General features: G+C 37.8%; 1 long non-coding RNA gene across 1 annotated transcript; it reads left to right on the forward strand.

Moving 5' to 3' along the window:
- Positions 1–1,947: 1,947 nt before the first annotated feature.
- LOC149750879 (uncharacterized) lies at positions 1,948–17,205 on the forward strand. Its single transcript, XR_016399021.1, has 2 exons — positions 1,948–2,086; positions 16,951–17,205. It is a non-coding gene; the product is annotated as an uncharacterized LOC149750879 (long non-coding RNA).
- The last annotated feature ends 2,208 nt before the right edge of the window (positions 17,206–19,413 follow it).

Genomic DNA, 19,413 nt, shown 5'->3' on the forward strand with positions numbered 1-19,413 from the left:
TAGTATTTCACAATCCATTTAATTGCAATAATTATTTTAAAACCCAATTCACCCCCCCTCTTGGGTTGTCTATCTGGGCAACAAGTGGTATCAGAGCAGGAACTCTATTACCCAAAGAGTAAAAGATCAAAATGACAACCCCATTTGGATCTTCTCACATTGAGGGCCAGTCCACACATAGACCTCCATTCTTTAATAGATCCGACTACTCATATTGGAAGGCTAGGATGAGAATATTTATCCAAGCCCAAGACTATGAGATGTGGACCACCATTCTAAATGGACCATACATCCCATCCATTTATGTAGAGGGTGTCACCATACCCAAGCTTGAAAAGAATTGGGATGACAATGACATTAGGAAGGCACAACTAAATGCCAAAGCAATGAATGTGCTTTATTGTGCATTAGATAGAAATGAATTCAATAGAGTCTCTACTTGCAATTCTGCAAAAGAGATTTGGGATAGACTTGAAGTGACCCACGAGGGCACAAATCAAGTAAAAGAATCCAAAATAAATATATTAGTTCATAAATATGAATTATTTAAGATGGATTCTAATGAAACAATCACTTGCATGTTCACTAGATTTACTGACATTGTCAATGGCCTAAAAAGCCTTGGCAAAAATTATACTAACAGTGAGCTTGTCAGGAAGATTCTTCGTTGTCTACCAAGGTCATGGAAAGCCAAGGTGACGGCAATCCAAGAGGCTAAGGATTTAAACAAGCTGCCACTCGAGGAGCTACTTGGATCCCTCATGACGCATGAGCTAACAATGAAACAACACAATGAAGAAGAGTCCTCTCACAAGAAAAAGATAATAGCACTAAAATCTGTTTCCACTAACAAAGATGTGTCTTGCAGCAGTAGCAGTGAAGAGGAAGATAATGAGGGAGATGATGATGAGGCACTCCTTGTAAGAAAATTCCGAAGATTCATCAACCGGAAGAAGTCCTCTCATCAAAGGAGAGGCCCCTCAAATTCCTATCACAAGGATAAAGGTAAGGAAAGAGAAAATGAGGGGATTGGATGTTATGAGTGTAAGAAGCCGGAGCACTTCAGAGCTGAGTGTCCCTTGCTGAAGAAGGAGAGTAAGTACAAGAAAAAGAAAGTCCTTGTCTCCACCCTATCGGACTCCGACACATCATCATCATCATCGAATGAGGAACAAGAAGAAAAGGCCAACCTTTGTTTTATGGCTAACGACAATGAGGTAACATCCGGAACACATTTAGACTTTACTTCCGATGAGTTATATGATGCCTTCAATGAATTAATGGACGAGTATAAGACAATAAACCTTAAAAACAAAGAATTAAAACTAACTAACCAAACTCACCTCCGTAAGTATGATACATTAGTTAAGGATAAAGATGTTATTATTAAAGAAAATTCAGAACTTAAGACAAGCAACCAAATCTTAATTCAAAAGACTAATACCTTAACTAAAGATAACGAAAGGCTGACCAAAGAAATATTAGAACTTAAAAATAATAAACAAATCTTAAAAGAGAGTCTCACAAAAGACCTAAATGGACTAAAAATAGAAAAACAAAAATTGACACTAGAACTTGAAAAGTACAAGCCTTTTGTAGAAAAATTTACATATAGCTCAGAAAAATTAGAAATGATACTTAATAGTCAATGAGCTGTGTTCAATAGAGCTGGTTTAGGGTATAAACCTAAAAATAAGCAAAAAATTCTTAGTAATTTCTTTGTTAAAGCAGGAGAAAGTAAAACTAAGAAAATAACATGTTTTTGCTGTGGAACATTAGGACATAAAGCAAATGTGTGTGATTATAGAAAAGAAAAAACTAAAAGAAAAATTAAAAGGGTTTGGATTCCAAAAGGAACCAACATTACTAACCATGAAGGACCCAAGAAAATTTGGGTACCTAAAATTGTATGATTTGCTTGTGTAGGAGTGTCTTGCAACCAAGGTCGACAAAAATTGTTGGTACTTGGATAGTGGCTGCTCAAGACACATGACGGGTGACAAAGACCAATTCTTCACCCTTGAGGCTAAGAAGGGAGGTGCTGTGACTTTTGGAGACAATAACCAAGGTCACATCATTGGTATAGGTAAAGTACAAATTACCCCTTCAACCTTTATTGATAATGTTCGATATGTTGATGGTCTTAAACATAATCTACTTAGCATTAGTCAATTGTGTGATAGAGGTTTTGATGTTTTGTTCAAACCATCCTTATGCATCATAACCAACTCAAAAGACAATAGTTTAGTTTTTAAAGGAATAAGACGTGGGAATGTATATGTAGTAGACCTTGAGGATCTTGCCAAACATAACCCATTTTTAGTTGTAAATGAAACTAAGGATAATGATGCTAGTTGGTTATGACACCGTAAGTTAGGTCATGCAAGTATGGACACAATTTCAAAACTAGTTAAAAGAGATTCCGTGATAGGTTTGCCAAAACTAAAGTTTGAAAAGAATAAAATATGTGAAGCTTGTCAATATGGCAAACAATCAAGGAACTCCTTTAAATCCATAAATTGTGTCTCTACCTCTAGACCTCTAGAACTACTACACATGGATCTATTCGGACCAACTAGAACCACAAGTCTAGGAGAAAATAAATATGGTCTAGTTATTGTAGATGACTTTTCTAGATATACTTGGGTCATGTTCTTAGCTCATAAAGATCAAGCATTTTCAGTTTTTAAGAAATTTTATAAGAAAGTAACAAATGCTAAAGATACTTCAGTCATAGCTATTAGAAGTGACCATGGAACCAAATTTGAAAATCATTTATTTGATGAGTTTTGTAGTAAAAAGGGAATAACTCATAATTTTTCTGCACCTAGGACACCACAACAAAATGGAGTTGTAGAAAGGAAAAATAGAACCCTAGAGGAAATGGCTAGAACCATGCTATATGAAAGTAACCTCCCTAAGTACTTTTGGAGAGAAGCCATTAATACATCATGTCATATATTAAATAGAGTTTTATTGAGACCCATTATAAAGAAAACACCTTATGAACTTTGGAAAAACAGAAAACCAAAAGTAAACTATTTTCATGTCTTTGGATGTAGGTGTTTTGTTCATAATAATGGGAAAGACAATCTAGGTAAATTTGACTCTAAATCTGATGAAGGTATATTTTTGGGGTATTCTACAACTAGTAAAGCCAATAGAGTTTTTAATAAAAGAACCCTAGTTATAGAAGAATCTATACATGTTGTTTTTGATGATTCTAGTGATATCTCTTCTAGCAAGAGAGTTGATCTTGATGATGATGCTGAAATTTTTGAAGAAAATATTGATGAGATGACATTACAAGATGATGAATAAAAATTAATTGGAAATGCATCATCAAGCCAAGAGGCTATTGTGGATCATGGGCTGACTAAGGCTTGGAGGTATGCTCATGGGCACCCTAAAGAATTAATTTTAGATGATCCATCTCAACCTGTTAGGACTAGAGCATCTCTTAGGAACTTAAATAACCATCTAGCTTTTGTCTCACATTTTGAACCCAAGCACATAGAAGAAGCTGAAAACGATGTAAATTGGATAAATGCAAGGCAAGAAGAACTAAACCAATTTACTAGAAACAAGGTATGGAACCTAGTTGAACGACCCTCTGAATATTCAATTATAGGTACCAAATGGATATATAAAAATAAACTTGATGAAAATGGAATTGTAATTAGGAATAAGGCTAGACTAGTAGCAAAGGGGTATAATCAAGAAGAAGGTATAGATTTTGATGAAACCTTTGCTCCTGTAGCTAGACTTGAGGCAATTAGACTGTTACTAGCATTTGCATGCTCTAAGGATTTCAAATTATTTCAAATGGATGTAAAAAGTGCATTTTTAAATGGGTATATTAATGAGGAGGTGTATGTAGAACAACCTCCTGATTTTGAAAATCATCAATACCCTAATCATGTGTATAAATTGAACAAAGCATTTTGTTGCCCAGTAGATACAACCCAAGAGGGGGGGGGGGTGAATTGGGTCTTTTAAAACTTTTAAGCTACTTCTAGCACTTTTTGATTAATTATGCTAAGTTGTATATATGCGCAGTGAAAGTTAAACTTAGCGACAGTTTGATGTATAGAATGTGACTTGATTGAGTATGCTTGCAACTAAAGAATTCGCGGATAATAGTTAAGCAAGCAATTTATCTAAGTGAGTAAGTGTGTGAGTTAGATAATGACAAAAAGCATTACAAACACAGCAAACATATAGTGGTTCGGTGCACCCCAGCACCTACATCCACTCCCCAAGACTTCTTGGAAATTTTACTATAATCCTACAGATTACAGCCGGTTGTTTTACAAGCTCACAACCCAACTTGTTGTTTTACGAGCGCACAACGAACTCGGTCGGTTTTCCCAGGCTCACCGACTAGAACCTCCCCGATTGTTTTCCCGGGATCACAATCAAACCCTTACACGTTGGTTTTACCCTCGGCTCACCAACAAACCTACACCCCGTTGGTTTTCCCTTTGGCTCACCAACAAACCTTAATCCCGTTGGTTTTCCTTTTGGCTCACCAACAAACCTTACACCGTTGGTTTTCCCTTTGGCTCACCAACAAACCTTTAACCCCTTGATTCAATCCCTTGATTGAATCAAGTTACAAGATATTAAAACAAAGAATAAAAACAAATCAAAGCTTCTTAAACAAGCAGATATGACAATATAAACAAATAGAGTAAAGAGAAGCCCTCAAATGAGTTTTGAAGATGGAGGAGCTCGGCTTCTTCTTTACTTGATCCTCCTCTGATTTGGCATGAAGTAGAGGATCCCCGAGGCAGCACACGGATGGAGAGGAAGCTTTCGGATTCACTTGGATGCTCTTCTTCTCTCTATTTTACTTTGAATGGCCCTTTTGTGCTTATGGGAGATTTTCCTTGTAATCTCTTTCAAATCTCTTCCCTAAATGTTTTCTCCCACTTCCATGAGTTCTCCCCTAGCTCTTTTCTTGTTTTTATAGCTTTAGATGGCGTGGAAACAAGAATATAGCCGTTAGAGACAAAAATAGAGCCGTTGGACACAGTCTGCACTTCCTGACAATATTACCGTTGGGATCGGAGTCGACTCGCGCGATCAGGAGTCGACTCGCCTGTTGCAGGAGTCGGCTCGTGCTTTACTGGAGACGACTCGGCCACTGTTCCAAATTTAAATTAAAGTGCATGCCTTGACTGGGAGTCGACTCGACTTAACCCGGAGTCGACTCGCCAAGATCTGGAGCTGACTTGGCATTTTCGGAGTCGGCTCATCCACTGAAGTCCGTGGATCCAATTTTGAATTTGATCCACTCGAGTCGACTCGACTGTCCTGGAAGTCGACTCGAATCTCAGAGCCCGAACTCCCGATCCTCTGTCTTTTGGCTCGTCCAGTCTTGGAGTCGACTCGAACTTCCTCGGAGTCGACTCGGCTCTCAGAGGCAGTAACTTGGTCTTCTGTCTGTTGATGGTCGCAGAGTCTCGGAGTCGACTCGTGCAATGCGGGAGTCGACTCGAATCTCAGAGTCTCAAAAATGCTCTCTGACTTTTTCTTTGTGTTCCGCTTAGAGTCGACTCATGCTTTCTTTGGAGTCGACTTGCCAATCATTGGAGTCGACTCGCGTGCCACTGGAGTCGACTCGAATCTCAGACCCGAAAACTACTCTGACTTTTCTGCCTGTGACTCCTAGGAGTCGACTCATACTTCTCCGGAGTCGACTCATACTTAGGGCTGGAAGTGGGCCGGGCCGGGTCGGGCCAAACCCCTACCCAAGCCCGGCCCGAATTTTTTTTCGGGCTTCGGGCCGGGCCGGGGCCCGAAAAATTTTTAAGGAACAAGGCCCGAGCCCGGCTCGAGCCCGGCCCGAGCCCATTTGGGCCGGCCCAGTTGGGCCCTAACCTGGGCCGGCCCGTCTGGGCCGGCTCGTTTGGGCCAGCCCGATCCCTAGCCCGGCCCGATCCCCAGCCCGGCCCGATCCCCAGCCATGGATCTGTCCCCTCGCTGGTTCCCTCGCGGACAGATAGCAAGGCTGGTACGCACCCATGGCAATCTCCGAGTCCCGGGCTCCATCCATGGACCTCTGATTGATGTTGGCTGACCCAACGATGATGTACTCATCATCAACTGAAACAAACAGACAACCAACTCTAAAAACAATTAGCTCTAAAAACAATGCATTTGGGGATTTCTGAAACCTTCAAATCAGATAAAGAGAGGAGAAAATAAACACTAAACACAAGTAATTACCTCTTTTATATTATTACTGTTTGTATGCTAATAAGTTGAAAAGAAGGCTCCCCAAGATAGAACAAGTGACCTTGACACCGGAAGGGGATTCCAGTAAGCTAAGCTTGTAGGTGTTGGTGTGGAAGCTGTAGAAGGAGCAGCCCTGTCCCGGGAGCAGAGGCACTCAGGCACCCAAGATTTCCTTTGTCGACGCTGCTCCAAAGAAGAAGAAGGTTTATTAGGGCTAAAATCGAAAGAGAAAGAAAATATTCTATATAGATTTGGAATTATTTGGAAAATATGTTAGATATACACGTAGTGTCTCACGCATTCAAGCAATCTCAGTTTCCTCTAATCCAGTTTATTTTATTTATCTAATACTGCATTGTGAAGTCCAGATTCTTTAAATCTATGTCCACGCAAGTGAATCCAATTATCCAATAATTTTCTACATTATCTAAACACTCGATCAGGAACAACAATACAAAATCGATAATAGCAGAAATTTTTCATCAGCGGTTCATAAAACCAAGACAAAAATGGAAGCACTCAAACAAAAAATCAAGTGTTCATAACGTTGGCTTGCTTACCTTCTTCAACGAGTTGGGGTCCTCGAAGAAGGCATCCGAGGCGGCAGTTCTTTCGAGCCTGCAATGAGGTCCGAAATTTATAAACGAGAAGGAAGATAGATGGCAAGAAAGGCGAAGAGGGTTTGGACTGGGAGGTGAAAGGATGGAGGGTTTACGACTTACGAGTGCTTGCATCCGATCTTTCTGACGTATTCGAGGAAAAAGGCCGCAATGCCGAGCACCAAGATCAACGCCTGCGAAGAGAGAAGAGGAGAAATAAACAATCGATCGTGAGAGGAAATAGGAAAGGGGGATTAGGTTTACGGTTTGGGATGGGAGGGGGGGGAGACGAACCAGAGAGGACAGGAAGAGGGAGAGGGCGAGATGGGGATCGGGGAAGAGAGACGATGGTCTTGCCTCTGCGCTCCCCCGCTCTCGTCTTGCCTCTGCGCTCGCGGACTAGACGAAGAAGACGATGGTCGGGCTGGCTTAGAGACGATGGCGGACGGCTAGGGCTGGAGAAGTGGAGCCTAGAGACGATGATAAAATCCCCAAATGCCAAATCCCGTAAGCCCTAAAGCCTAAACCGGTTAGTCCCACACGGCCACACTCCCACTCCCAAATGCAATTCGGGCCGCCAATTTGGGCTTGGTTCGGGCTGTCATTGGGCTCGGGCTTGGTCCGGGCTAGGGCCGGGCCAATGGGAAACCCGAGCCCGGCCCGAAATAAATTTGGGCTTAAGTTTGCAGCCCGAGCCCGGCCCGAAATTCATTGGGTCGAGCCCATAGCCCGGCCCGCAGGCGGCCCAGCCCGATGGGCTTCGGGCCGGCCCGAGCCCACTTCCAGCCCTACTCATACTTCTCCGGAGTTGACTCGAATTCCACTGGAGTCGACTCGAAGACTGTTCTTTTGAATTTTTCCTTTGATTTTACTCCTCCAATTTGAATCCTTTGAACTTTAAACTTTGGACCAATAAATTGTAGCTTTCTTCCAACTTGAGAGCTTTGGAGGCCTTCTTGTGTTCTTCCAACTTGCTATGTTCCTTGCAAAATAAATATCTTTCTCCTTGCAACATAAACATTAGTATCTATACTTCAAGGTTTTGTGATCATCAAAATCAATCTATGAATCAATCTTTGGGTCATCAATCTCCCCCTTTTGATGATGACAAAACTTGGAGTATATGCAATATAAAAGATATTGATTTCTAGAAGTAATACATAGCTAAGTTGCATGAAGTAGAAAACATATATATTTAAAAAACATACTTCATGATAATGCTTTTGATTTAATCAGCTTAACACAATCAACATATTTAAATTTTAAGCTGATTTGTATTCACTTCAAAGTAATAAAGCATTCTGAGTATATAGCATGTACTTAGATATTTCTCCCCCTTTTTGACAACATCAAAAAGATAGTGAAACATTAAGTACAAAGATCAGAGGAGAACACATCGAGTGTGAATTCAAGAGGTTTTTTTAATTTGATACCACAAATAGTTTTCTAATCAAGTGTAGGTGGAATCTTCCTTAGGTTAATTCAAGAAGTACCACAAATGATATTCAAGGAAAAATATGAGTGGAAATCTAACCTCTCTTCACTAAGTATGAAAGCTTGTTCATTTAAGACCTTTTGCCCAAACTATTAAGTATTTTATCAATATGAGAGCAATTTAATTAATTTTCAGAGTATAAGATCAAAACTTATATACTTGAAAAACATATCATCATGTTGGATCATAATTCTTAATGACTTCAAAGTTCTTTTATGATAATAAGAGCATTGGGGCACAAATACCAAAATATGCAATTTTTGATACATCTTAGAGCTCATTTAAAGACTTTCTTTTATTTCTTTAGAAAATAAGCACAATTTGATACATAAAAATGGGAATTGGCACAAAATTGAAGTTCTAAGGAGCAAGCCAATTAGGACTCATTAGTGAATTTCAAAATAGATTTTCTAAGAGATACTCAAGAAAATTTAATACATTGTTCTCCCCCAGTTTCATTAAATTAGAGGCTCTCAAGATTTGTAATTTGGTTCATGAGTGATGCATAAGATATACTAACCAAATAACACGCCTCAAGGGGTATCATAAAGATTTTCAGATTTAAGTTTCAGATGATACATATTGGAGAGTATTAGGATTACTTTTCATTTAGTATTCTTTCTCTCTCCTTTAGCTATAGATTTATGCAATTAAGGCCAATAAGACCTCTCCTTCTGAAATTTTCTTTCTCCCCCTCAATTGATCATTCCATTTAAGAGTTTAGAATCCTAAGATAATGTTCAATAAGATTGTCAATCTCAAAAATATATTTCAGCTTATTTTCATAAGACTCAAGGTTTGAGACAAGACAACCTTTATAGAACTCATCTCAAGGTATAAACTTATAATTAAAGCAAGTATTGTAATATAAGGAGGTTCATCAAAATCAATCCATAAAAATCAAGGTATGCATCAAAATAAAGTGTCTTTGGGATAGGATACTGAATATCTAAATCTCCCCCTCAAAAGATGCATTCTTCTTTAATCATTTTAAATTGTTGAATTTCAGATTTTAGTGATAAACGTGAATAACACTGAAATTCTGTAATATCAAGAACGTAGAGTGATCTAGAATTATTCAGAATTTATAGTAATCACTCTTTCTAATCCTTTAAGAACAAGTTATGCTTTCTCCTAATCTTAGAGAAAATATATAAAAGTATTAATCAGAAAATGATTCAATTGAAGCTCAATTTTTTTCAAAAGCATTTACATTTTCTTTCTTTTAGAGTCATTTGAGTGAACTGAAATATTTCTAGTTTTAAGATCATTCACTCTATTGATATTCTGATGGAAATCTTTAAGAATGTAGGAGAGAAAAACATATAGATGATCATTGAGGTATATATATTTATAGAACTCAATTTCTTAATCATAGTTTTTCACCAATGTATTCATGAAACACAATAAATCTTTTTAATATCAAAATAAGATCATATATTTAGAAATTTTTGTTTACAATCAAGATCATCGAAAGACACATCATTTGGACCAATATTAGTACATTTTAACGATAAGAAAAGATATGTTTCGGATGCGTATCGGAGCAATCAACCAAGGCATCAAAATTAATTCTGTTTTTCTTAAATTAAGATTTTATTTAGAAATCATATTGAGTTTAAGCTTTTATACAAAATCAGATTCTGAATTTTCATAAGAATTTCCAAGAAGGCTCTCAAAATTTGAGATATGTATCTTCTACTTTGTAGCTCATCTTAAATTACTAAGATTGAAAACACATATTTCAATAACATTAGAGCACTTTCAGAATCTTTGTATTTAGTATTGAGTTTCGATACAAAATGGAGGATATTTTAACAAGTATTAGGATATTATGCATCAAAGTTAGGCAAGTAGAAAGATAGATCAAGATCAATTCATTTTGCCTAAATAGAGATATCTTTCTCTTCTCATTTCAACTTACACATTTTAACGATGATTGTGAATGACAAATCTGAATTTTCTTACCAAACAAAAAATTTTATGTAGTATTTCAAACAATCAATCAAATTGTCCAAGCATGAAGCATTACAAAATATTGAGAACCCATAATTCAAGACATCATGCCACATGCAAGATATATTATGTGTTAAGTCATGCATTAAAATAATAAGAACAAGCATATCAAGGATCAAAATCAATTCTTTTCAAATAAACTCCCCCTGTTTAAGTATTAACTTTGTCTTTCATTTTTACTTTCTTATGCTCTATACTCTATTTGCTCCCTATCCGGTGGAGTTGGAAGGGGCACGAGGTACTACCACTAGCCTCCCTCTTGTGCCGTCCCTAATATGCCCTACACCGAATAGTTGGGTCAAATAGTGCCGGGTACTACCACTAGCCTCCCCATTGGCACCATCCCTATGATGAGCAATATAGAAAGTTTAAAATGTTTACTTCAAACTCTCCCTGTTTAAGTGTAATTAATTATGGATTTTATCCCTTCCAAAAGAGTGCTCACCCAAGTCTCATAAGTGTGCCGAATATATTATGTTTGTTTTGCTTTTCCTTAAGATTGGAGTACTTGCCTTGCTTAGATTTTTCATCTCTTGAATAATGTCCACTTTGTTTTCTTTATCTCTCTCTCTTTTTGTTATTCCCAAGTAATTTACATGAAAGAGCAGAATAAAGAAATAATCTTATGTATCATATAGATGTATATCATGCAAACAACATTTTCATTATGCTCATGGATTCAGCATTATTACCAAACTCCTTTTCTTTCTTGAAAGAAAGTCTTTAGTTTCTTTAAGATACAACCCATTCATCCAACATATTTCTAACTAGATGACTCAATTTAAGATAAGATAATAGTTGAATATTGAGTCACTTTACTCAAGAGATTGCCTAAATATAAGCAAGCACATATCACTTGAACTAAAGAAATAGTTTCATTAACCAAGATAGTTCAAGGACAAGCATGTGAGGCAATGGAAAGATTTATCAAGGTCAAATCAATTTCTTATTTCCAAAATCAATTTAGTTTAGATTCTATTTGCTTAAGATAATTATCAAAAAGATATGTTAGCTAGGTTCTAATCAGCTTATCTTAAACGGTTATTTCTTTCAAAATATGATTCATTAAAGTTGGATTGAAGTCTTGCATAAGGTCACATAATAAGCATACATTCAGGTCTACTAGCTGTATGATAAAATAATTATTCTATCATGCTTCAATACAGCTTTAAAACAATAGATCTACTTTGCTCATCCTTTTCAAATTCTACAAGATGGGGTCATAGATATACCTTCTTCATGCCAATCTTCTATAGGAGTTTTCTTGTGGACTAACGTTGGTCAATGAAGATCCCCTTTCCTGTTTGTCTTAATTTGGAGTTTGAGAGAAGATGTTAATTCATTCATCATACGTATTTCAAACTCTCCTTGCATGAGCTAAGTAAAGTCTTCATATAACTCTTCATTAGTAGAACCAAAAATGATGTCATAAATGTAAACTATGAGCAAGTAAGATATCACAAATTCTTCTTTTTGATGCAAAGATTTATCACTATTACTTTCTATCAAAAAGGTTGCTTAAGCTTTTGTATCATGCTGTTGATGCTTGTTCCAAATTATATATTGCTTTAACATATTTGTAATGAGTATTTTCAAATATGGTGGTTATTTTTTATAGATCTCCTCTTTAATGAAGTAACCACATAGGAGTGAATTCTACACATTCATTTGACAAAATATAAAGCTCATGAAGCAAGCACATGATAATGATGATCTTTACTTCTAATCATGCAAGAATCTTTATCAAGATCTATTTCCTCTTTTCTTGATTTAGTCTTTTAGTAGTCATCAATTTTTCTTCATTAAGTGCATATCTGAAAAATCCAATTTTGATTCTAATTATTAACAAGTTTTCAGATTGTTATATGTAAAAGATTAACGGTATACATATATAATTTAATTTTAGTATCTTCATAATAAATCATTAGTCTCATAAGGAATAGAATGAATTAATATTTCTACAACTCGAATCTTTTCATTGAATGTTCTATATGCATTGCTTGATGAATGATATCCAAGGATAGAAGTATCTTTATCAGATTTGGCATTACTTTTCTAGAGAACATATCAAGCATAACATGTACGACTGAAAAATATGAGAGATACGCAATAGTTCATTTTCTATTTTTCAGAAGATCACAAGAAGTTTTCATCAAAAATAGATCTAATAGAAGTCATATGTATGACAAGTATTGATGATAGCTTTTAAAAAATCATTTAAATAGATGACTATCATACAACATTGCCTTTTTCAATTCTTCAAAGATTCTATTAATCCTATTTTACTTATAGTGTTCTTGGTGCTGAAATAATCGAATTTAATATTATTTTCTGTATAACTTTTATCAGGATTTTGGTTTTCAACACTGTGCCATGATACTCTTTATCTTCACAGTTTGGAAACCTTTTTCATTTGAAACACTTTTACAAGATACAGAAAAATACTTCAGTTTTATTTGCCAAGAACAAATCCAATGTAAGCTTTTGAAAACTTAGAGATGGAAACAACATCTTTAGATTTAGAAATGATTTTTGGTTGTTTCCTTAGTTAGCATGCATAGCAAAACTTTGACCTTTAAGAAGATAATTTAAGTAAGCCAATGGCAAGGTCTATTGAGATTAAGTACATACTAGCATGAGTTGATTTTGTATGCTAAAGATGGTTTCTTTAATCTTGGTATTCATAGTGCATATATTCAAAAACATACCAAGTACACATTATCATATTGATGATAAATAAAAATAATGCCATGGATAAAAATTCTTAATCAAGCATATAGAGGATTCATAGAGTTATTTTTAATGAATTAATTAATCATTTAGCAACTTATCCAATAGTGAGTGGAGCATACAAAAAAAATGAAGTGATTTGAATATATTTTCTTTTCATACCCAAAAAAAAAACAAATATCACTTATATCACAAAAATAATTAATACTTTCAAGTTATGTTTTAATCAACTAATAAAGTAATTTCAATACGAGAAGATGTAAGAATTACTTATTTCATTCTTTCTTTCATTTAAATCATTCTTTTTAATTACATTTTAAATTCAATTCTTTAACACATGTCTAGAGCACCCATTGTTTAGATAACATCTTTCATTAGAACCTTGGATAGCTAGACATGCTTGCTGAAAGAATAATCATATTTTCAACTTAGGAACCCAAGCTCTTTTGGGTCCTTGTAGGTTAGCTATAATTGTTCCTTTTGGAACCCATATTCTCTTAATAGCTATTTTGTCCATGAATTTACAGATTTTAGGATTACAAGGGATGTATTTCTGTATCCTCTTGTTGAATTTAACACACTTAGATCAAACATGAGTAGTAGGAAAACTTTTAATTTTCTGTTTCTTCCTTTTTGGTTCATCAAATTTGTAATGTATAGATTTAGGAACAACAGAAGAGATTTTACTTAGCTTTTGTTTATAAGAATCTGTTTTAGAGTAATTAAAAACTGTTTTAACAAACATATTCTTAAAAGGTTTTTGGGTGTACCAAGGTTGATATCCTAATGTAACTTTATCAAATTCAGCTCTTTGATTATTTATCATTAGGTTCAATTTTTCAGAGCTGAGGGTAAATCTTTCAACAACAGGTTTTAATCTGTCAACTTCTTTAGTTAATCTTCTGTTATCTTTTGAGAGTAACTCATTGTTTTTCTTAAGTTTATCATGACTTTCAGTGAGAAGTTGATCTCTTTGATTTAGTTCTTGATTTTCTTTAATTAAGATTTCAGTTTTACTGGTTAGTTTCAGTTTTTCATCTATTAGAATTTGATTTTCAATCTTCAAGTTTTTGTTCTTACAAATAAGTTTCTTATATTCTAAATACAAATCAGAAAAGGCATCATGGAGTTCATCAAATGTAAAATTGCTTTCAGTTTCAGCATGTACCTCTTGTGCCACCAAGCATGGATTTTCAATATGATACTGCTCTCCTTCTACACATGATGTTTCAGATTTGTTAGTGCATTCATATTTGTCTTCAAGCATATTCCATATTTCTTTAGCAGTCATGCAAGAAGATATGCAATTAAACTCATTCCTATCTAATGCACAATATAAAAGGTTCATGGCATCAGCATTCAATTGTGCTAAATCATTAAAAGTTTGAGAGTGTGTGTGAAGATCATTTATTATGATTTTCCATAAGTAATAGTTTTGTGATTGAATAAAGATGCGCATGCGTATTTTCCAATGTGTATAGTTTATGCCATTAAATAGTGGTGGTGTATCAATTGATTGTCCTTCTCCTAGAAAACTATCTATTTGAGTTGTCATGATCTTTGGCTCTAGTCGGTTAAGACTACAAATAATATTTGAGCACCTGCTCTGATACCACTTGTTGCCCAGTAGATACAACCCAAGAGGGGGGGGGGGTGAATTGGGTCTTTTAAAATTTTTAAGCTACTTCTAGCACTTTTTGATTAATTATGCTAAGTTGTATATATGCGCAGTGAAAGTTAAACTTAGCGACAGTTTGATGTATAGAATGTGACTTGATTGAGTATGCTTGCAACTAAAGAATTCGCGGATAATAGTTAAGCAAGCAATTTATCTAAGTGAGTAAGTGTGTGAGTTAGATAATGACAAAAAGCATTACAAACACAGCAAACATATAGTGGTTCGGTGCACCCCAGCACCTACATCCACTCCCCAAGACTTCTTGGGAATTTCACTATAATCCTACAGATTACAGCCGGTTGTTTTACAAGCTCACAACCCAACTTGTTGTTTTACGAGCGCACAACGAACTCGGTCGGTTTTCCCAGGCTCACCGACTAGAACCTCCCCGATTGTTTTCCCGGGATCACAATCAAACCCTTACACGTTGGTTTTACCCTCGGCTCACCAACAAACCTACACCCCGTTGGTTTTCCCTTTGGCTCACCAACAAACCTTAATCCCGTTGGTTTTCCCTTTGGCTCACCAACAAACCTTACACCGTTGGTTTTTCCTTTGGCTCACCAACAAACCTTTAACCCCTTGATTCAATCCCTTGATTGAATCAAGTTACAAGATATTAAAACAAAGAATAAAAACAAATCAAAGCTTCTTAAACAAGCAGATATGACAATATAAACAAATAGAGTAAAGAGAAGCCCTCAAACGAGTTTTGAAGATGGAGGAGCTCGGCTTCTTCTTTACTTGATCCTCCTCTGATTTGGCATGAAGTAGAGGATCCCCGAGGCAGCACACGGATGGAGAGGAAGCTTTCGGATTCACTTGGATGCTCTTCTTCTCTCTATTTTACTTTGAATGGCCCTTTTGTGCTTATGGGAGATTTTTCTTGTAATCTCTTTCAAATCTCTTCCCTAAATGTTTTCTCCCACTTCCATGAGTTCTCCCCTAGCTCTCTTCTTGTTTTTATAGCTTTAGATGGCGTGGAAACAAGAATATAGCCGTTAGAGACAAAAATAGAGCCGTTGGACACAGTCTGCACTTTCTGACAATATTACCGTTGGGATCGGAGTCGACTCGCGCGATCAGGAGTCGACTCGCCTGTTGCAGGAGTCGGCTCGTGCTTTACTGGAGACGACTCGGCCACTGTTCCAAATTTGAATTAAAGTGCATGCCTTGACTGGGAGTCGACTCGACTTAACCCGGAGTCGACTCGCCAACATCTGGAGCTGACTTGGCATTTTCGGAGTCGGCTCATCCACTGAAGTCCGTGGATCCAATTTTGAATTTGATCCACTCGAGTCGACTCGACTGTCCTGGGAGTCGACTCGAATCTCAGAGCCCGAACTCCCGATCCTCTGTCTTTTGGCTCGTCCAGTCTTGGAGTCGACTCGAACTTCCTCGGAGTCGACTCGGCTCTCAGAGGCAGTAACTTGGTCTTCTGTCTGTTGATGGTCGCGGAGTCTCGGAGTCGACTCGTGCAATGCGGGAGTCGACTCGAATCTCAGAGTCCCAAAAATGCTCTCTGACTTTTTCTTTGTGTTCCGCTTAGAGTCGACTCATGCTTTCTTTGGAGTCGACTTGCCAATCATTGGAGTCGACTCGCGTGCCACTGGAGTCGACTCGAATCTCAGACCCGAAAACTACTCTCTGACTTTTCTGCCTGTGACTCCTAGGAGTCGACTCATACTTCTCCGGAGTCGACTCATACTTCTCCGGAGTCGACTCGAATTCCACTGGAGTCGACTCGAAGACTGTTCTTTTGAATTTTTCCTTTGATTTTACTCCTCCAATTTGAATCCTTTGAACTTTAAACTTTGGACCAATAAATTGTAGCTTTCTTCCAACTTGAGAGCTTTGGAGGCCTTCTTGTGTTCTTCCAACTTGCTATGTTCCTTGCAAAATAAATATCTTTCTCCTTGCAACATAAACATTAGTATCTATACTTCAAGGTTTTGTGATCATCAAAATCAATCTATGAATCAATCTTTGGGTCATCACATTTTATGGTTTGAAACAAGCACCTAGAGCATGGTATGAAAGACTTAGCAAATTTCTACTAGATCATGAGTTCTCTAGGGGAAATGTAGATACAACACTGTTTCTAAAGAAGAAAAACACAGATATGTTAGTAGTGCAGATTTATATTGATGATATTATTTTCGGTGCTACTAACAATCGCCTCTGCAAAGAATTTGCTGACTTGATGCAGAGTGAGTTTGAAATGAGCATGATGGGAGAGCTGAACTATTTCCTCGGGCTTCAAATCAAACAATCTGAAGAAGGGATCTTCATCAATCAAGCTAAATACATCAAGGAGATGCTTAAGAAGTTTGATATGGAGGGAAACAAGTCAATCAGCACACCCATGAGCTCATCATGCAAACTAGACCAAGATGAATCAGGTAAATCTGTAGATCAAAAGATGTATAGAGGTATGATAGGATCTTTATTATATCTCACTGCAAGTAGACCTGATATCATGTTTAGTGTATGATGTGTACTAGATATCAGTCTAATCCTAAGGAATCTCATCTAATTGCAGTCAAGAGAATCTTTAAATATCTAATAGGAACAAAAAATATAGGTTTATGGTATTCTAAAGAATCTAGCCTGAACTTAATAGGATACACAGATTCAGACTTTGCTGGTTGTAAACTTGATAGAAAAAGCACCAGCGGGTCATGTCAATTCTTAGAAGAAAACTTAATCTCATGGTTTAGCAAGAAACAAAACTCGGTTGCATTATCTACTGCTGAAGCTGAATATGTTACTGCCGGGAGTTGTTGTGCTCAAATCATGTGGATCAAACAACAACTGGAAGATTATGGAATTAAACAAGATAAAATTCCCATTAATTGTGACAATACAAGTGCTATTAACTTAACTAAAAATCCAATTCAGCACTCAAGAACCAAACACATTAAAATAAGACATCACTTCATAAGAGATCATGTACTGAATGGTGATGTTACACTTCAATTTATTTGCACTGATGATCAACTAGCTGATATCTTTACAAAACCCTTGAGTGAAGAGAGATTTAGTGTGCTTAGGAGAGGATTAGGAGTGATTGATCCATCCTAGTGATGTTCTCCTCTAGTTCATTGATTTTGATGATTAGCTTGTGTTAAAGATAGAGTTTATCATCTATGATCATCAAATCAGATCATAAACTTAGTGATTATTCCTTGTTTGGCACGAAAATAGCATGATTTTTAGGTGCGTGCCAGAGTTCGAGTCGACTCGGATACGTTTCAGAGTCGGCTCATGAGGGGGAGTCGACTCGCACACAGACGGGAGTCGACTCGAAGTCGATGGCAACATAGGGGGAGTCGACTCGCGCATATTTTGGAGTCGACTTGAGGTCGAGTCGACTCGCGACTTACTGGAGTCGACTCGCAGTCAGGAATACGATGTTTTAACCCTAATCGAAGCGTTTAATCAACACTTCTATTCACCGCCTCCACTGCTCACAAACCCTAGAGCCGTCTCCGACCTCGTCTCCGACCTCCATTAGGTTTTTTTCGTCGAGCTTCTTCGGACCATTAGGTTTTTTTTTTCCCCCTCTCTAGGTCTAGAATGCCTCGTAAGGTAGTTGTCCCAAGCCGGAAGAGGCCCCAACCCGCGAGCGGCGCTGAGCGACGGTCCAAGGCTCGGAATGATCCCGTGAGGCCACAACCTCCGGTTCGTTCCCCGCCGAGGCCGGTTCCCTCGCATCCGTGCGCCGGGAAGGCGGTCTCCACCGGGAGATATGTCAACTTCGACTATCTCTCCCGGGAAGGCTTCACTATAGGGGATAGGTTGAGGGCCCAAGGACTAGAGTTCTTTTGCTCACTAGATTCCCCCACTTACCCAGGGCTAGTTAGGGAGTTCTATGGGACAGTGTCCAGGGGCAATGGTGGAATACAGGGAACCGTAGCGGGTGTCCCTTTATTCATTTCTGAGGATTTTATAGCACAAATCCTACATCTTTCCAAGTAGGGGTATTTCCTACTCACCCGGCCGATAGGACTGAGATCCTTACGGCCATATTAAGGAGTCCACCCCAGTCCCCACTAGATGAGGTGTCCACTAGTTCACTATCAGTTGAAATGCGGCTCCTCTTGAGTATTATTTCTAGGACCCTATTTCCTAAGACCGGCCGCTTCGACTTTGTATCCGAGAGGGACCTAGCCCTCATGTATTACATTCTCCAAGATACCCCAATAAACTTTCCTAAGCTGATCTACAAATACCTATGTGAGCCACTAGACAAACCTAGGCTCACCCTTCCATATGGGATGATGTATACCCTGATTTTTAGGGAGTCCGAGATCCCTATTCCTGAGGGGGAACCCTCTCGCGCACTGCGATACACAGATCGCATGGGTGAGGGAATCCTTCACAGGATGGGATTTCATAAGGTAGAGAGAGCCTGGGTCAGGAAACCATCCTCCTCCACACCTACTACTAGACACTCCCCTAGTCCTGATCCTGATTCTGACTTTCCCACCTATCCCTCCACCTCAGCACCATCCACCTCAGCCGGACCCTCCTCTTCAGCACCACCCACTCAGCCGATAGAGGTCCGGATCTCTCCTGAGCAGCTCCGGGAGTTGCGGCAGGAGATCGTACGGGATCTTCGGGACGACCTACTGAGGGAGCTCCGAGGT

Source organism: Phoenix dactylifera, chromosome 18 (assembly GCF_051530095.1).
Source record: "Phoenix dactylifera cultivar Ajwa chromosome 18, Ajwa_hap1_PhDact_Kaust_v1.1, whole genome shotgun sequence".
NCBI classification, from domain to species: Eukaryota; Viridiplantae; Streptophyta; class Magnoliopsida; order Arecales; family Arecaceae; genus Phoenix; species Phoenix dactylifera.